The 19,784-nt window shown below is 42.7% G+C and overlaps 1 protein-coding gene across 2 annotated transcripts in view; it reads left to right on the top strand.

The window, feature by feature from the left end:
• The first annotated feature begins 3,150 nt into the window (after positions 1-3,150).
• PPP1R16B (protein phosphatase 1 regulatory subunit 16B) overlaps positions 3,151-19,784 on the top strand; it is a 156,705-nt gene continuing 140,071 nt past the window's right edge. For both annotated transcript variants that reach the window (XM_043984310.1, XM_043984311.1), the window contains exon 1: positions 3,151-3,312. The gene's annotated coding sequence lies outside the window, so the exon portion shown is untranslated. The remainder of the gene's footprint in view (positions 3,313-19,784) is intronic.

Raw genomic sequence — 19,784 nt, 5'->3', positions numbered from 1 at the left:
TGACGTGGTTCTAATTACAGATTTGTCACTGCTTACTTTGTATGCCCTTGAATCACAACCTCTGGGGCTCAGTTTCCTCCTCTCTAAAATGGGAAGAATGATACTTACACTATCTACCTCATAGAGTTGTTTTAGGGAAATTACTTTGGAAATCTTAAATCACAACATAGATGTGAGTTATTATGCCCTCTAATACTCTCCCAATGATTCTATGATTCTTTAACAAGTTGTGTCCAGAAGAGGCCTATCCAAAACTGAGAGCTGTTGCCACATAAAGTAGAGATCTTCCTGTCCTTGGAAGTGTTTAGGTAGAGGCTGGATAGCTACCAGTCAGGAATTCTCTAGAGGAGGTTTCTACATTGGGTGGGAGATTGGACTAGATAAGATCCATTCTACCTGTTGATTGTGGGAAACACTACGGTCTGATAGAAAGAGAAATTTCCTGGAAATCAGGAGACCATCATGGACAAGTCATTTCTATTATCTAAGCTTCACTTTTTTCATGTGTACAGTGAGGTGATTTGATCTAGATGAACTGTGAGGACATTATGTGTGCTAAGGGCCCTGCTAACTGTGACATCCTCTATTCTAAGAGTCTCTTCAGCAAGCACATCTGATGATTCTGCAGATTTAGTTGATAAGGGGCACCCAGCAAGTGCTATAACTGGTTAGTGTCTGAAACTCATGAGGTTGTTACTAACAGGGGTTTCAAGAACCATTCTGCACTTAACTAGCTGTGTGACCCTGGTCAAGTCACTTAACCCTCATTGCCCTGCAAAAAACCAAACACCCAAAAAAAGAACCATTCTGTAATTTAATTAAAACACCTTGAATGGTTTAAATGAGTGGTATTATCATATGTGGTGAGATGTTCTGAGAGGAGGCCCCAGCAACAACGCACTGTCTTCAGAACTTCTAAACACAGCAGTTTGGTCTCTCCCGACCCAAAACTCTGCACAGAAATCCAGAAAACAATGGTCCTCTTGGGTTATTTTTTTTAAAAATCACTTTAGGTCTTCACCACTTGTTCTACTTTCTAATTACAGTGACAAAAACGATGCAATTAATTGCCGGATTATTAAAGAAGTGAAGCAACATAGGAGTTTTTGCACTCTCTGAGTTACAGGGACTTTCAGACACTCTTTGAGGTTGGCAAGAAGAGGAAGCCCACATGCATGCACATCCTCTCTCTCCCCTCATCAAACAGATTATTTTCTTGGCAAACAGGAAATCACTATATACAGTTCACTCATCTGGGTTTAAAAGAAAAATGCCATCTGAGGCCCAAGGGTCACTCTTTCGGGCTTAAGAGTTACACTGGGGGGCAACTAGATGGTGCAGTGGATAGAGCACTGGCCCTGGATTGAGGAGTACCTGAGTTCGAATCCAGCCTCAAACACTTAATACTTACTAGCTGTGTGACCCTGGGCAAGTCGCTTAACTCCAATTGCCTCACTAAAAAAAAAAAAAAAAGAGTTATACTGGGCTGAAATAAAGGCAGAGCTAGACCTTAGTGAGGTGGAAATTACAGGCCAGAGAAGTCATTTGGCTTACTCCAAGTCACACCAATATTAAATAGCACAGGTAGGATTTGAATCCAGGTCCAGATGGTTCAGATATGGTAACACTGACCATCCTTTCTGGCACCCCATGGATGGCTAGGGCCACTGCAGCCTGGGATTTCTGAAGATGCAGGAAATAGGGTAGTTTTCAGAGAACAGGTTTATAGTTCCTGGGCTTTGGGAATACACTAGATCTGATTCTAGGAAATGATTTTGATGCATTTTTTAACGTGCTCATTTTCTAATACTATCATCAACCCTAAAACGCACCTTAGTGGAAAGTCACGAAAGGACTCAATAAAGAGAAAGACAGCTAATGTTCTGTTTTTGTCAGGGGCTGGAAGGAGGGGATAGGGGGAGTTATAGAAAGGTAGATTTAGTGCAATATTAGGAAACCTTCCTAACAATTAGCTGTTCAGAAATGAGATGGGCTGCCTCTAGAATCTGAAAGTGTTTTTCACAAGATGTCTTCGAGGGGAGGCTGAATTGACCACTTGTGGCTGTTGGTGTGGATATTCCTGCTCAGGTATGGGATGCCCTCTGAGATCCTTTTCAAAGCTAAAACTTTGTGACAGAGAGTGGCTGGCTTTTTTTTTTTTTTTTTGAAGGACCAAGATCCAGAAAACTGGCTCGTTTTGAGACCCTGAATATAATAAGATGGAGGTAGATAGTACTCTTTAGACTTTTCCTTCATTTCAAAATGATATGAGATTCATCAGCAAGCCGTCTCACTCACTGCATATGCTCCCTTTCTTAGACTTAGAGGCTGCTAGGCACTGGCCAAGGTTGCTCTATGTAGAACATTCTTGGAGGTGGGGAGGAGGGGCAACTTTGGGGAGGTTTCCACCTTGGGAGGTTTTAGGGGAAGTCCTCATTCAATTCTCATCGTACAAGGTCCTTGTCTTGTGCCTCTGTGCTTCATACTAAGCCTCACAGAAAAGCTTCCCACATGCGGAAGGGCCGTGGGGGGGGGGAGGGGGGGGCTGCGGCGGGGAGGTGTAGTGCTAATGTTAAGAACCTTGGATTTCAGAATTCAGGAGAAGTGAGTCCTAATCCCGACTGCCCCTACATTTCTAGGTGATCAATCAGTAATTTCCCTGAGTTTCAGTTTCCCCACCTAACAAATGGGCACGTCCCCTGAAATGTTTCTGTCTTTCCTGTCCTCGATCTATCCCCCCAACCCCACCTGCCAGCGGGTTTCTCTCTTTCCTACCAGGCCGCTATTTTGTGCAAATGGAAACGTGTTTCTTTCCTATTCCCTCAGCTGTTAAAAAACCTTCCCAGCCTTAAAAAATCCTCTCCTCTCCTGTGACAGCTCCCTCCCGTCCTAGCACCTATTTTGCTGCGAACACCCCCCACCCCCACCCCCCGCCAGCTCCACCTCTCCTCCCTTCCTAGGCCCCTCTCTCAATGCTAGCTCTTCCCCGTCCTAGCCCCTTTCCTTCATAGTCTCCTTGTCCCAGCCCACTCCTCCAGGCCGGGTCCCAACCCTTCCCCCGAGACACTGCGGGCCCCGCTCCCCCAGCCTCCTCCCCAGGACCCGCCTTGGGGGAGGAGCCGAGGAGGCGGGAGCAGAGAGGCTCAGTCTCCCGAGCCGGCTTCGGAGGGCGGCAGCAGTAGCAGCCACCGCCAGCGCCGCGGTGGGAAGAGGGACCCACAGGCACGGAGGGCCAAGGGGCCGCGCCGGGGGCCGGACGGAGCCTGGACCGGCTGCAGCCGCTGCCGCCCAGATCTGGGCTCCTGAATGCAGGTGAGTTAGCGGAGGGGCCCTTCCCTCCCTCTCTCTGGCCTGGCTCAAGCTTTCTGGGCACCCGCGGATGGTTTTGCGGGGCTGGCCCAGTACCAGGGGTTCGGGGGACGGAGAGGTTGGGGATTGGAATATCAAATGACAAGGTTTGGAGCTTGGAGCTTGGGGCTGGGGACACCAGAGGCCGGGGTCGAAATAGCAGGGAATCAGAGTTGCGGCCAGGGGGAGTACCTGGGGTTCGGGGCTTGGTGCTCCTGGGGTAACTAGAGGTTGGAAGCCAAGGCTACTGGATTTCTTGAGACCCAGGGTCAGGAGTACTCAAATCCTGGGGTACCAGGTTTGGGGGTATCGAGAGCCCCAAGTACTAGGGGCTAGGAGATGGGGGGTACAATGTGGCCTGGGGTCCGGGAATTCAGAGGTCCACCTTCCACACCTCCTTCCCTGCAATCCCGGGAGCCGAGTCAGGTGTGTGCAGCGAGCCTGCCGAGAACCAAACCCCAGATCATAGTGGGTCTGGGGGGCCCACGGTGTTGGAGGGGAGGAGGAGAAGGCAATCAATATCGGGCCGCGGGTCTTGTCCCCGGTTCGCTTCCGTAGAGACCGCTCGGGTCCGTGGGCATCTCTGCACGGCGGGGGCTGTCTCTAGGGAGCCGCTGGCCGTGGGGCCAGGTTTCTCAGACTAGTGGCGGATTAGGGATCCGGAGGGATCTATGCTAACTAAGTACGCCCTCTCCGGGTCGGGGAAGGCAGCTTCTCTGCCTGAGCATCCCCCCACCTGCCCGCTCGCCCTCTCGATGTGTGGCCAGTGAAATAACTCAGTGTAGTTGCACTCACACGGGCTGACGACCAGAACAACCAAAAGGCTTTTTTTTTTTTTTTTTCCGGGTGAGCCCAGGCGCTCTCCGAAGTTGAATCTTCGGTAGACTGGGGGGAGAAAGAGGGAAGCTTTAAAAACCGCAGCTTTTAAAACCCACTTTGGACCTGAAATGTTGCTTGGTAACTGAGCCTTTACAGAAATCTCACTGAATAGGGTGGTGGTGAGGTGGGAGAAGAGATGATGAACTCTTTCCACAGCCCACCACAGCAGATCTGAGCCTTCTGGGGCCTCAGTCTTTCCTTTGACAAACTCAAGATAGACCATGTTCCTAAGAGTAAGAACATGGATGGACACTCACAGTCAGGATTCGAAAGTAAGCTTTCAAGAAAGCTTGGACCTAAAACATTTTTGTATCTCCTTTCTCCAGAAGTCAGGTTAAAGGGATTTTCCCAAGGTCACCCATAGAGGCAAGGTCAGCCCTAGCCCCCATATCAGAACCTGGGACTTGGGACTCCCTACTGTATGCATCCTTCTCCCGTCTTCTGCTCTGTTGGCTTCTCTTCATTGCAGTTTCAATTGCCAAGTTGCTTTTCTGATGAAAGGGCCTTTCTAGGCAGGCAGAGGATAATAGCAAGGTCTCCTTACAGTCCACTTGGGCTGTCATTCCTCTGGCTTGGGATGGACATAGCTGCTTTTCTCAGACTTATCTGAATGGATTTTAATATATGTTAACAGATAGCAGCTCCTCTGATTCTTAAAATCTGCCCTTCCCCCAAAGCCTGCACAGTACCCATCTCTGAATGCCCCAAATGTTTGTGACCTCCGGCAAAGAGAGATGAATGTTTTATTAAAAGGTTTAAAAAACATAAAGAGGAGGCTTAATGGGAGCAGCACCATGTGATTATATCTGAAATAATGACACCCCTGTTCTCGCCCCTTCCTAACTGTGCATCCATCCAGCTGCACTGGAGCAGGGCTGCACCAGGTGCCCTTGTGAATCTGGCTCTGTGGCCATGCCTGATATCAGGCTCTCGTTTTCTGCCCAAGTCCCCTGGAGGTTGGTGGGGTGGGGTGGGGGGGCTTTGCTTAAATACCCTTAGCCTACACTTCTGGGTGTCCTGGAGTGCTCAAGGGAAAGCTAAACACTGCTAGTTTTGGTGAGGATATCTTACTAAAAAAGTTTGTTATTGTTCCATGTGTGTGTGTTTGTGTGTGTGTGTTGGGGGGGGGTTGGAAAGATTGGAGACATCTTCATATCATGTTCATAAAATATAATTTCCGTTCTGGAGATGATCCAGCTTGGCGGCTGCCTGTGTGGCTATAGTAGGGTATAGTTAGTAGTCTGAGGATAGTATATCAGTAAATCCTTCCTTCCACCCCCCCCTTTGGCCTTCTATCTTGTAAAGTCAATCCCTGTTGCAGCCAAAATGCTGGATTTCCTTACCTGTGAAATGAGGGGATTGGATTAGATGTGACATCTGAGGTCTCTTCCAACTCCAAGTCTGTAACACTTGATCCAAAATCCAATACTTTTCACTATATCTGCCAGTTCAACAGTCCCATACCTCTATCTGATTTTGTTATCTGATAGCATGGACTTGTTCCTTCCCTTCTCAAACCTTGCCACCACATTCTGCATCCATTTTTCCAAACTAAATTAATTTATGACCCTGTCCTCTTCTATCCCCCAAGAATTTCACTGGAAACCCATTTATTCTTCTCTTCATTTAAAATTGAGTGCCTATTACGTTTTTTTGTTGTTGTTGTTTGTTTTTAGTGAGGCAATTGGGGTTAAGTGACTTGCCCAGGGTCACACAGCTAGTAAGTGTTAAGTGTCTGAAGCTGGATTTGAACTCAGGTACTCCTGAATCCAGAGCCAGTGCTCTATCCACTGTTCCACCTAGCTGTCCCCGCCTATTAAGTTTAAAAAAAAAATAAACAAGCATTTATTTGCCTTTTAACCTCCACTGAGAGAAAAAAAAGAAAACCTTTATAATAAATATACATAGTCAAGTAAAAATAAAATTCCCACATTGGCCATGGCCAAAAATTTATATCTCATTCTGCATCTTGAGACCCTCACCTTTCTGTCAGTCAGTAGGTAGCATTCCTCATTATTAGTCCCTAGGACTCATGGTTAGTCATGGCATTGATCAGAGTTCTTAAGTCTTTCAAAGTTATTTTCCCCCTATACAATGTTGTTGTACAAATTTTTTTCCTGGTTCTTACTTCTCACATCACTCTGTATCAATTCATACAAATCTTCCTAGGTTTCTCTGAAACCAACCCTTTCATGTCTTACTGCACAATAGTATTCCATTACATTCTTATATCACATTTTGTTCAGCCATTTCCCAACCAGTAGGATTGGTATAGTTTCCCTTTGTGTCTTCCTAAGAAAAGAACTGCTGTAGATATTTTTGTATACATGGGTCCTTTTCATCTTTTGTTTATCTCTAATAATGGTATCTCTGGGCCAAAGGGTATATGCAGTTTAATAACTTTTGGGACACAGTTCATACTTCATTCAAGGCTCTGAACTGAATACTATAGAGAATTCAAAGATGAGTAAGGCAAGCTATTTGGTATGGTGAAATACTTGGGATTTCTAGTTATGGGACCTTAGACTTAAACCTGGAAGGGATCTTAAAGGTGATCTAGTCCAAACCCTATATCTTACAAATGAGGAAACTGAGAAGAGAGAGAGAAAAAAAAGTGACCTGTAGAGCCAAGGTCATACCCCTAGTGAGTGGCAGACTGGGACCAACCCATACATGAATAACAAACCCTTCTACATCATACTTGATAAATGGTCATCCAGCTCCTTTTTGATGCCTTCCAGGGAGGAACTCACTATTTTATGATGCATCATTTTTAGACACCTCTGATGGGGGGTGGGAGGGTTCTCCACTTAAACACTAAATTTGCTTCATTGTCAACTCCCCACTCTGCCAGCCATTGGTTTTAGTTCTATGCTCTAGGGCCAAAATAGAAGTCTAATCCTCCATATGGGTGTGCTTCAAATTCTTGACCATATATATCACGTCACCCCTAAGTATCTCCACCATACTATGAATTCCTAATTCATTCAACCTAATTTCATATGGCATGAACTCAAGGCTCTAAACCAACCCTGTTGCTGTTCCCTAGACTATCTAGTTTATGAATGACCTCTGTGAGAACAATACTCCAAATGGAATTTGGCTGGGGCAAATACCATAGGACTCTTACTTTTCTAATCCTGGGCACTATGAGTCTCTTAATGCAGTAGAAGAATACATTCACTTTCTTGGCTGCCATGTCACCCTGTTGGCTTATACTGAGTTTGTGGTTTTGGCTATTTAGCTGTGCTTCCCTTACATTAGTGGTGTCAGACTCAAATGCAGCCACATATTGACTTAGAAAGCCACAAATTAAAATTGTCTGTGTTGTATTGTATTTTTACTTATTTTGTTAAACATTTTCCAATTACCAATTACATTTTAAACTGGGGTAGAATGTGGTTCAGATGACACTTGAGAGTGGATTTTGGGGTGGAGTAGGGTGGGGAAGAAGATTCAAGTTTGATGTCTCTGTCTTACCTTATAGTTGTGAAATTGATTTTTTATACCTAAATAAGACTACCTTTATTAATGTTGCTTTATTTTATTCAATTCAGTCTGATATTCTAGATTTTCAAGATATTTTCGAGTCTGGACTTTCATCTAGTGTGTTGATTATCCCTCCTGGTTTGGGATCATCTAAAAATCTTACATGCATGTCATTTATCCCTTCACCCAAGACACTGATAAAAATATCATATTATAATCCCAGGTCTTCATCCCTCTTCCTTATTCTCACTCTCTCCCATCTACCTGAAGTCCTTTTATGATGGAGTGAAAGACCAATTTCATCTTTGTATCCCAAGTGCATTGTGATGATAAGGGGGTGAAGAACAGATCCCTGGGAAACTTCACTGGTGACATCCTTCCAAGTTGATAATTCATCCAATTCTGAATCCAGCTAATTATTGTTATTATATAGCCCACGTTGCTCCACATTTTTCATGAAAATAGCATGAGTGACTATCCAAAAATCTGGGTAAATTCTATCTCCTTCAGTCTCCCCTCAGTAGAGAGAGAATGTAGACTCCTTGAAAACAATGATGATTTTTAAAAATTTCATCTTGATACAATTGTATTGTTAATAAATACTTGTTGAGGGGGCAGCTAGGTGGCGCAGTGGATAAAGCACCGGCCTTGGATTCAGGAGGACCTTGAGTTCAAATCCAGCCTCAGACACTTGGCACTAGCTGTGTTACCCTGGGCAAGTCACTTAACCCTCAGTGCCCTGAAATAAATAAATAAATAAATAAATAAATAAATATATTTGTTGGAATTGAATCCCCTGGTCTATTAATCTAGTACTCCTGTCAAAAAAAGGAAATACAATCAGACCTGATAAAGTCAAGTTGGTTCTTTGTGATCAATCCTTTCTAGATGTTCACTAACCACCCCTTTTCAGTACATTCTATAATTTGTCAGGGATCAAAGACAATCTCACTGGCCTCTAGTTTCCAAAGTTCATTCTTTCTTATTTTGAAAATCAGGACATTTGCCCTTCTCCAGGTCTGTGGCACCTCTCTTCTCCACAGTCTTTCAAAAGATCACTGACAATGGCTCTGAAATCACATCTAACAGTTCTTCTAGACCAAGTGACTTGAATTCATCAAGGACAGTTAGGTCCTATGTTCCTGTCTCCTTACTAATCTTAGGTATCAGCTTCCTATTAGCCATTTTGTTCTGTTTTTCCAGTCCAAAGAGTATTCTCTTTGGCAGAGAAGAGTAACAAAGAGATGAACAACTCTTCCTTCTCCTTGGTGTCAATTAATTATCATCCCATCTACCCCAAATAGCAGTCCTGTCCCTGGGTGTGTGTGTGTGTGTGTGTGTGTGTGTGTATGCACACACACACACACATTCATTTTCTGTGTTTGAAAATATCTATATTTAATTGAATTTTTTTTTGGGGGGGGGGTGCAGGGCAATGAGGGTTAAGTGACTTGCCCAGGGTCACACAGCTAGTTAAGTGTCAAGTGTCTGAGGCCAGATTTGAATTTAGGTACTCCTGAATCCAGGGCCGGTGCTTTATCCACTACGCCACCTAGCTGCCCCCTTTAACTGAATTTTTTACATCTTGTCTTCTCAACTACAAGACTCTTGAGGGCAAGGACTGAATTTAACTTAAATTTTGACACTTTGATGGGAATTTAAACTGAAGTATAAGCATAAATCCAACATTAATATCTTGAGATGGGAAGGGAATAAGCATTTATATAGCATCTACTACTATGTGACACTGTGCTAAATGCCATTAAAAAAACCCCAACAAATATTATCTAATTTTATCCTCTCAATGATCCTGGGAGAGATAGGTTCTATTATGATTCTCATTTTACACTTTAGGAAATTGAGGCACAGAAGTTAAGTGACTTGTCCAGAGTCACACAGCTAGAATGTGTCTAAGCCCAAATTTGAATTCAGTACTTCCTGCCTCTAGGCCCAGCACCCTGTCTACTCTGTCACTAGCAGGCCTTTGGAAAGGCCTGGAGCTAGAGATTTTTTATTATATAGCAGTGTTAAAAGGTTGCTTGGTGCTTCTGTACCAGGATAGAGGGGTAGTGTCAGTAAGATTTGAATTTGAGACCTGATTTTTTTTTCCAGTCCAAAAAAGATTTATTTGTGGAAGTATTTTAGCTTAAAAAATTTAAAAACAAACACTAGGTGATTTGGATCAAGAGGATCACAGTTAAGGAACTCATTCCAAATCTACTGTTTGGCTATTTCAGGAAGATATTAACCATCCCTCTAGACACTTAACCCTCCTAGTTTAAGGATACCTATGTTAACCCATTTCAGGTTCAGAAATGTAGCTGCCTCTGACATGCTGTGTGACCATGAGCAAATTATTCAACTTCACAGTGCCCCCACCCAGAAAACTCTCTAAGACAGTAAACTGCAAAAGATCTTCACTGATGGGTGGTGGAGGGAATTTCTATATATTAAGGAGCTGAAATCCCGCCCCCCCCCATTAGTGCTAAGTAATTTGAGCAGAGACTCAGCTGCCCTTTGTCTATTTTTTATTATTATTGCTTCTTATTGTGAACTTAAATGTTCATAGCCTTGAATCTTACCATATACAAAGAAGAACAGAAAAGGAAGATGGTGTAGGAAACCAGGCATTCTTTTTTTTTTTAAAGTATCTATTATGTTTAGTCTGATAATACCAATACTGCCATATGTGTCTGTCTCCTGAACTTCTTTCTGCTCTTTCCTCTGTCTCTGTCTCTCTCTGTCTCTGTCTCTGTCTGTCTGTCTCTCTCCACACACATAAATGCACACACATATATATGCAATATATATGCATATATTTTTATATATACTGTAACAATTGGAGTGAAGTCACCTGCTGGAGTTACTGTAGGAAAGCTCTGCCAGGAGGAGAAGGCGCCTGAGGGCAAGCCATGTGACTTTTCCTCAGCATCAGGAAGTGACATTTGCTCGTGGGTACTGTCTATCAAAGCTACCAGCCAATTAGTTTGGAGCTGTGTGTGCATGTGGATGGGATGTTCCCAGTTTCACAGGCTTGTGGGATGAAGAAGGGGTAGTTCTCTCTCAGGACTCTCGTGGAGAGTGGAGCAGAAATGCGGGCTTCCTGAGATAGATGGCTGAATCTAGGCCTCTTTCTCTCTCTCTTCACCAAATTCTTATTCTCCTTAATAAATGATTAGAAGTCTTACTCTTGCTAAAGTTTATAATTTATTGGCAACCACTCATTAGATATTTTAGACAGTATAGCTAGAATTTTAGCAACCTTACAATACACATATATGTATATATACATAAATATTTGTGTATGTATGTATATAGAAAACATCTCATTGTTGCTTTCTTTCCCTTTTTTTTTCTTCTCTTCCTTTTTTTTTTTGGAGGGGGTAGGGCATTACTATCATCCTCCCCTCCCCCCTGTCTCAAATAAAAACCTTCCCTTCCAACAAGTAAGAATAGTCAGGCAAAACAAATTCACTTGTTGGCTATGTCTGAAAATGTCTGCTTTATTCCCCACCTCTAGTCCATCACCTCTCATGACTCTGGAGTTACAATTCATTGAATTGATTAGAGTTATTAAAATCCTTCCAAGTTGGGGGCTGCTAGGTGGCGCAGTGGCCCTGGAGTCAGGAGGACCTGAGTTCAAATCCGGCTTCAGACATTTAACACTTACTAGCTGTGTGACCCTGGGCAAGTTACTTAACCCCAATTGCCTCACCAAAACCAAACCCCCCCCCAAAAAACCAAACAACAACAACAACAACAATAACAACAACAACAACAAAACAAAAAAACAAAACAAAAAAATCCTTCCAAGTTGTTTTTCATTTTTTGTGTAGTCATTATCTAACTGGTTCTGTTGGTTCTATTTGCATATCTGCATCAGTACATCTCAGCTCCCTCAAGTTTCCCTGAATTTGTCCCTTTAGTCAGTTCTTACATAATATTATTCCATTCCATTCATACATCATAATTTGCCCAGTAATTCCCCAATAAAAGGTATTCCCCTTGTTTTCATTTTTTTCCTAAAAAAAAAAAAAGACTTCTATAACTGCTTTCTTTGTACATGAGGCCTTTTCCTCTGAACTTGACCTCTGATTCTCAGCCCATTGTTAGAGGAGATCAATTGTCTTCTAAAGGGATCAGAGATCTGTAGTCACCAGGTGAGAACCTTTGGTTGGTTTGGAACTTTGAGGGTAGATTTGCTTCAAGAGTCTCACCAACCCCTGGATAAAATATCCCGTGGGTTGAGTAAATTACTTCTGAACAGGTGTTTTCTACAACCCACAAGGCACCTGTCGGCCTTTATTTCCTAGTTGCAGCTCTGTTTGGTCCTATCCTCTTGGGAAATTGGAGCATTTATTTAGCTGTCTGGGTACACTGTGTCTCTTTCTTATTCATGGCTCCCTTAATCCCTTACATTCTGTCCTGCTGGCTTCCTGGGCTACCTGCTTTCAAAAGGCAAGCTGTTTTTGCCTTTGAAGCTCTCTTGTCTTATTGATCAACCTCCCCAGGGCCCTAACCCTCGGTGGATATTGTTCCTTGGTTCACTTGAGGCGTGAGGGGTTTGAAGGCCATTTGGCTTGGGAGTCCAGACAGACCACCTGGGCTTCAGACCTGCATGGGCGTATCAGCAGGAATTCAAGGAGGACTGACTTGTTGTTTTGCAACTCAGCATTACTTGGTTGGTGTTTTTTTCAGGATGATTAAACATGTATTGACCCAAGGACCTGATGTCATAGGCTCTTTGGACAGCTTGTCTCCAGCATTCCTGACCACTTTCTCTTGTTTTTGCTCAGTTTCAGAGTTGAAGGTTTAACCCCTGTGCCCCTGTTTGTGGGACCACTCAACTGGGTCACAGGAGCCTAGATTTAGAGTTGGAAGGAAACTTCAATTCAAACCACCTCACTTTACAGATCATATTTACTCCGGATCATATAGGCAGTAGATTGATTGTTCAGTCATTTTTCAGTCACATCTAAGTCTTCGTGACTCCATTTGGGGTTTTCTTGGCAGAGATACTGTAGTGGTTTGCCATTTCCTTCTCTAGCTCATTTTACAGATAGGAAATTGAGGCAAATAGGGTTAAGTGACTTGCCCAGGGTAACATGGCTAGTAAATGTCGGAGGAGGTTGGATTTGAACTTGGGAAGATGAGTTTTCCTGACTCCAGGCATGGCACTCTATCCTCTTCACCAATAGGCAGCAAAACCAGGATTCAAAACTAGGTGTTCTAGAAACTCTGAATAGAGAGTTCATCCCACTACATGCACAGCCTCCCTCCCTTCTCTCTTAGGATGAATCCCAGAGTCTTCCCCCATATTGCTGCACTCTCTCCCATCCACCTATAGTATTTTTTGTGCTAGAATGAGAATCTAGTTTCCTCTTTGTATCCCAAGAACATTGTGTATAGTAGGTGCTTACTAGATAATCATTGAATTGCTAAGGAATCCAATTCCTAATCCTGCATCCCCAAGCTTTCTTCTCTGTGGATGTTCACTCTCCTTGTACTGGCACTAGAGTATAGGGGACCAATGTTCCATGGAAAGCCAGTGTAGTGGGAGAAAAGCCTGGATTTGGAACCAAAGGACCTGGGTTCAAATCTCAGCTCTGTTACTTCCTATGTGACCATTATTTAAAGAAATTAGGACAAGCCACTTCTACCATTCTGGGTCTCAGTTTCCTTACCTGTTAAATGAGGAGGCTGGCACATTTTAGTTATAAATCTAGGATCCTAAAACCTGGGGCAGCCTTTAAGCTTTGATGCTAAGAAAAGTTTCTTCCTCTGCCTGACTACTTTTAAAAATCATTTAATAAGAAACATTTAATTAATGAGAATTGTTAATTAAATTAATAAGAATGATTAGGAATTATTTTCTTTCTGTCCTATCTCCCCCTCACTCAAAAAAAAAACCAAAGAAAGAAAGAAAAATTAATCCTTTTAACAAATATAACCAAGTAAAACAAGTTAGCACATTGTCCACGTCTAAAAATGTGTATCTCATTCTACATCCTGAGTCCATAACCTCTCTAGCAGGAGGTGGGTCACAGGCTTTGTTATCAGCCATCTGGAATCATTGCATCGCTCTTAATTCTTAAGTCTTTCAAAGATGTTTGTCTTTACAATATTGTTACTCTATAATTTGTTCTCCTACTTCTGCTCATTTCATTCTGCATCAGTTCATACAAGTCTTCCTGGTACTACTTTGGACAATGGCTTTGGGCCAAATCTGAGGGATTCTTAGATGTGGAAGAATTCCTCAACCTTAAGGGACAGTGATCCCAAACCTGTCAGTGTGGTGGAGGCAGCCAGCATTGTCTTGGTGGTGACACTGGTGGGAAGATAGGTTTCTTGGACTTGGTGAAGTCCAGGAGCCAGTGAGTTGTATATAGTAGGGTAGTTTAGTCTGACATTCGGGGATCATGCATGATGGGGTTCCACCTAACCTTTCCTGCTTTATCTCACCCTGACCTCTTCCATACATGCCATTAAACAGGTTCTCCCCCCCCCAATAGTCTTCTCACATTTCTACTTTTTTATGGTCCTCTCCTTCCTTCAAAGTCTTGCTCAAGCACAATTCATGAAGCCTTTCTTTCTAGGTAGAAGTCTTCCTTCTCTCTCTAAATCTCTCTTGCTCCTGGGCCAGACCATTCCTTTGCATGTATCCTATTCAGATTGGACTATTTGTTTACTTTTTACCCCAAGGAGAAAGTACAAATTTCCTGAAATCAGAGACTGTCATTTTCTCTCTCTTTTTTTTAATTATCACTGTATCAAAATGCTTTGGAGGTAATAATTGCTAACATTTGTTTTTAAAAATAAATGTTATTGGGAGCAGCTAGGTGGCACAGTGGATAGAGCACCGGCCCTGGAGTCAGAAGTACCTGAGTTCAAATTCGGCCTCAGACACTTAACACTTACTAGCTGTGTGACCCTGGGCAAGCCACTTAACCCCAATTGCCTCACTAAAAAATAAATAAAGAAATGAATGAATGAATGAATGAATGAATGAATGAATGAATGAATGAATGTTATTGGGAGCAGCTAGGTGGCACAGTGGATAAAGCACCAGCCCTGGATTCAGGAGGACCTGAGTTCAAATCTGGCCTCAGACACTTGTCACTTACTAGCTGGGCAAGTCACTTAACCTTCATTGCCCTGCAAAACAAAACAAAAATAAATTTTATTGATATTTTTTGTTTTTATATCACCTTAAATTTCCCCTATACCCTTCTCCCTTTGCCTCCCAGAAAGTCATTAAATATAACAAAGATTTTTGTTAAGAAAAGAAGAAAAAGATGAAGAATGATTTTTAAAAATCAGCAAAACCTATCAATATATCAAAAAAAAAATCTGACAATATATACAATGTTCCAAGCCTGTGGATTCTCTACCTCTACAAAGAAGGAGGAGGAAGTGTATTTTCACATCTTTTCTTTATGGCCTCGTTTTCCTCTTTGTAAGTTTGTAACATTCCTTTTTATTGTTTTGTTGTGGCGGTTTTTTCCATTTTCATTATTGTGGTTATTATGTATGTTTTCCTCGCTCAGTTTTCTTCACTCTGCATCTGTCTACGTGGACATTTTTATCTGTTATTTCTTTTAACATAGTAATATTCTGTTACACTCATGCTATGATTTGTTTAGCCATTTCCCAGTTTATGGGCATCTACTTGGTTTCCAGTTCTTTAGTACCACAAAAAATATTGAGAAAGCTTCCATTTATATAATGCTTTAAGGTTCATAAAGCACAAAGTCTTCACTCATTTGATCCTTATAACCCTATGAGGTAGGAGGTATGATTATTCCCAGTTTGTAGATAAGGAAATAGCCTGATAGAGGGTAAGTGACTTACCCAGGTTCACATAGCTGATAAGAGTCTGAATCAGGATTCAGACCTAGGCCAATTATTTGTTAGGTGGTGCAGTGGATAGATTGCAGGGCCTGGAGTTAGGAAGTCCTTTCCTGAATTCAAATTCAGCCTCAGGTCCTTACTAGTGGTGTGACCCTCAGTAAGTCATTTAATATTTGTTTGCCTCTTTCCTTATCTCTAAAATGAGGATAATAATAGTTACTTACTTTTCAGTGTTGTTCTATCAAACAAGATAATAATTATAAAGCACCTAGCAAGTGTCTGGCATGGAGAAAGCGCTGTATAAATGGTAGCTATTACTATTTTTGACTTTGTTGGTGACCTCTGTGTAATAGATGGCGGGTTCCCAGGGAAACGTGAAGGGGAAATTGACTTTTGAAATAATAACTCACATTTCCATGCCTTCAAGTTTACAAAGCATGCTTTTCTCACAAACACCCTTATCAGGCAAGTAGTATGCTTATTATTCTTATTTTACAGATAAGGAAACTGAGTCTCAGGTCATTTGAGTAATTTGCCTGTGAACACACAGCTAATGGGTGTCAGTCAGGTTTTGAACCCAGGTCTCTTGACTCCCATGTTCACTGCTCCTTTCATTACAGCATCCTACATTCTCTCTTCGAGGCAGCCTCTTCTCCCAACTCAGGCAAAGGGTCAGCATTATTATTCTTTGATAACCAGATTTTGTTGCTAATTATATGCTTAGACTAGCTAGACATTTCTTCCCAAAGGGTTGCACCCTTTAGAATCTCCTCCCTCTTGATGTGTTATGGCGTTTTTTCAGAAACCTCCCACAACTCACCCTTCTCCTTCCTGTAGGCCTCAAACCTGGAAACTTCTGGGGTTGGGAATGGCAGGTGAGTCCAGCTCCTGGGACTGTCAGTGCAGGGGTCATCAGGGCCCATTCTGTGCCTATGGGCTGTGAGCCACCATGAGCTGGGGAGAGGGAGGAGACATAATGGAGAGATAGATCACTGGACACCTGGGCTTGAATTCCTGTTTCAACTGTGTAACCACGGGCAAGTCACTTAATCTCTCCCAAGCCTCAGTTTCCTCATGGGAAAGGTAGGGAACAGAATTCTTGAATGATTCTGTACAGGGCTATTCTGAGGGAAATTCTTTGAAGCTTCTCAAGCATCATATAAATGTGAGTTATCGTCAACAGTTAGTATTCCTTTGGCTGGAGGACTTCAGGGCCAGATTCAGTTAGTCAGTAAGCATTCATTAAGTGCCTACTATGTGCCAGGCACTGTGGTGAGCACTGGGAGTAGAAAGGCAAAAGACAGTCTCTACCCTCAAAGAGCTCACAGAGTAATGGGGAGACAACATGTAGATATGTATGTATGTATGTATGTGTGTTTGTATGGGCGTAAAGTTACGTATAAAAGTATAGTTATATAAATAATATGCAACACATGATTTATATATTTATTTATATGGATTTATAGAAATTAAATATATTTATATAGATGTATATAAATGAAACAAATACAATTTATAATACATGTGTGTGACATGTACATACATACATATATTTTTAAAATTAGAGGTAATCAACTGAGGGGAGAGACTAGAATTAAGGAGTATCAGGACAGGCTTGAAAGAAGCCAGAGAGGCCAGGAGATGGATTGTTGGATGTGAGGATCTGCAGGGAAGACCAGTGTGGCTGGATTAGAGAGAGAGAGAGAGAGAGAGAGAGAGAGAGAGAGAGAGAGAGAGAGAGAATGCGTGTGTGTGCGCGCGCGCACTCATGTATAATAGTAGGAGGGGACCAGTTTGTGAAGTATTTTAAAAATCCAAAGAAGATTTTAAAATTTTTAATTTTTGAACCTGATAGAAAAAGAAAATCTCTCTCTCTCTCCCTCTCCTTTTCCCTCTCCCTCTCCCTCTCCTTCTCTCCCCCCTCCCTCCCTCCTTCTCTCTTTCCTTTCTCTCTCTGTCTGTCTCTCTGTCCATACATATATACACACACATACATACATGCATGCATGCATGCATTTTTCTAAATATACATAATCATTTCTGAGGGAAGAATCTGGATAGGCTTCTGATAGGAATTGGCACATAAGCTGAACATTGAAAAAAGCTAGGAATTCTAGGAGATGGAGATAAGAAGGGAATGAATTATTGGCATGGAGGACAGCCTGCTTAAAGACACAGAGATGGAAGATGGAATATTATGTATGGGGAACACAGAGCAGGTCAGTTTGAGTGGAAGATAGCATACTGGAAGGAGAGAAATATGTAATAAACTGAAAAGATAGAATGAAGCTAGCTTAAGTGCTTTAAAAGCCAGAGGAGTTCCGTGTTTTATCTTAAGTTGTACTTTTAGCTAAAAGTAAGAGGAAGTCACTGAAATTTCTTGGGCAGAGGGGTGAATTGGTCAGACCCACGTATTCAGACAAGACATGGAATTGTAGTATCAGGTAGAGGGAACAGCAGGTAGTCTAGTTCTGCTAGAATGCAGCATGACCCCTTCCTCTTTGCTCTTGCCTGGGAAAGGTATATAGCCAAAGCCACCCAGGATCAAATTGGGGTGGAACCGCAGCCCTGTAGGGGCTCCCAGTGGGCCCCTGGTCCAGTTTATCTGTTCTGGCCACTGGAATTCTCACTGTTAGAGCCCCTGGTGGGTTAGGCAGCAGTAACAGAGTCAGGGGCTCCAGAAGGCCTTCTTGGGAATTATCAGCACCTATTAATGAACCAGATGGACAGGGAGAGCAGGCCCATGGTGACAGGCTCTGGAGGTAAGGCTGGAAGCTTGCTTTTGGTGAATTTGGTCTGATGAAGATCTGCCTATGTAATTTAGAGAAAGAAAACTATCCTGCTTGTGGCTCCCCTTTGCTGTATAGGGAAGAGAGAGAGAAAGCTTGGTATAATGGATAGAGAGCTGAAGACCTGGGTTCAAGGTTTGCCTTTGACACATGCTAGTAGTTAGACCATGGATAAGTCATTTAGTCTCAGTGCTCTAAGACTATATGATGCTGATCTACTGAGAACTTTTTCATCTGGAAGTTCCTTATGTCAGTGAAATTTCTGGCCCCATCTCTATTCATACATAGTATTAGGGAAGCTGGGAAGAAGAGCACAAACCTTACCTTGGCTACCAACTTGGTCGTAATCCACACCCTAGGACCAAGGCTAAGGGTTTTAGTGACTGGGGGTGGGGGATGAGGAATGATTCTGGAAGGGCATGGAATCCTGCAGTTCCAATGATGAATTTGATCAGGTTGACCAAGCCAGTCTGAATAATTGTGGTCAAATATGCTGCTTTTCTTCCTAAATGGATATTTTTGGGGGGAGAAAGTCTCCAGATTCCGAAGGATTAAATCAGGTCTGACCATTACATGTGTAGGTAGACACAGAAATCCATTTTCATTGGGAACTTTGAGGGCTGATGGGGATGGAGGGGGGTGATGGGGAGGGAAGCTCACTGGGAGGGGACCAGGGGTGCCACTTTTATAAGCTTCCTGTTTTTTTTCCCTTTTGGTTAGAATTAAGGAAACACATTGAATGGCTTTTTTTTTTCCATTGACATTTGCAGTTATGTGATAGGCCCAGATTAATGAGCTTAGCAGCAGTGTGAAATCTGCCCCAAACTCACTGACAGCAGCCACTTTATCCTGAGGGAAGAAGGGGCAGGTTTCCTCAGGGAGGCCCATGTGTTTCAGAATGGCCCCTGAGAGAGAAGTTGGGGTTCTGGCTGCTCTCAAAAGACCCTGTAGAGTATATGCCCAAGCTGCTGGATGGGGAGAGAGGACACAGGATGAGGGCCTTTGCACAGTTTATTGTATTGGTTTCTTTTAATAGAAGTGTAAATGTAAGTAAACCATTAAAAACTCTGAGTTTAGCAGTTCAGAGATTTTTGTTTGGACTTTGGTTGTAAGATGATCAGGCCTCAGTGGGCATCCATGTTAGCTTCCCACAGGCTGGACCTCCTCTGATAACCTTCTTCTCACTTGCCACTCACTTGCAGCCTCAGGGCTGCAGACAGGAATGGCCAAAGAATTGCCCTGAAGGAACACAGAATTGGATCTGTTTAGGGAAGAAATCAAGTGGTTATCATCTCGAGTTTATGTTTAGCCTTTTAGAGATATTACCAGTATTGGTTATTTATCTTGCCTATAATTTACAGGATTTATTCCACTACTATTTATTAAGCACCCACTGTGTACAGAACAGGAGGCTGAGTGGTAGTGGTG

This window comes from Dromiciops gliroides, chromosome 2 (assembly GCF_019393635.1).
Source record: "Dromiciops gliroides isolate mDroGli1 chromosome 2, mDroGli1.pri, whole genome shotgun sequence".
In the NCBI taxonomy this organism is placed as follows: Eukaryota; Metazoa; Chordata; class Mammalia; order Microbiotheria; family Microbiotheriidae; genus Dromiciops; species Dromiciops gliroides.
This window is presented reverse-complemented; position numbering and strand designations above follow the sequence as displayed.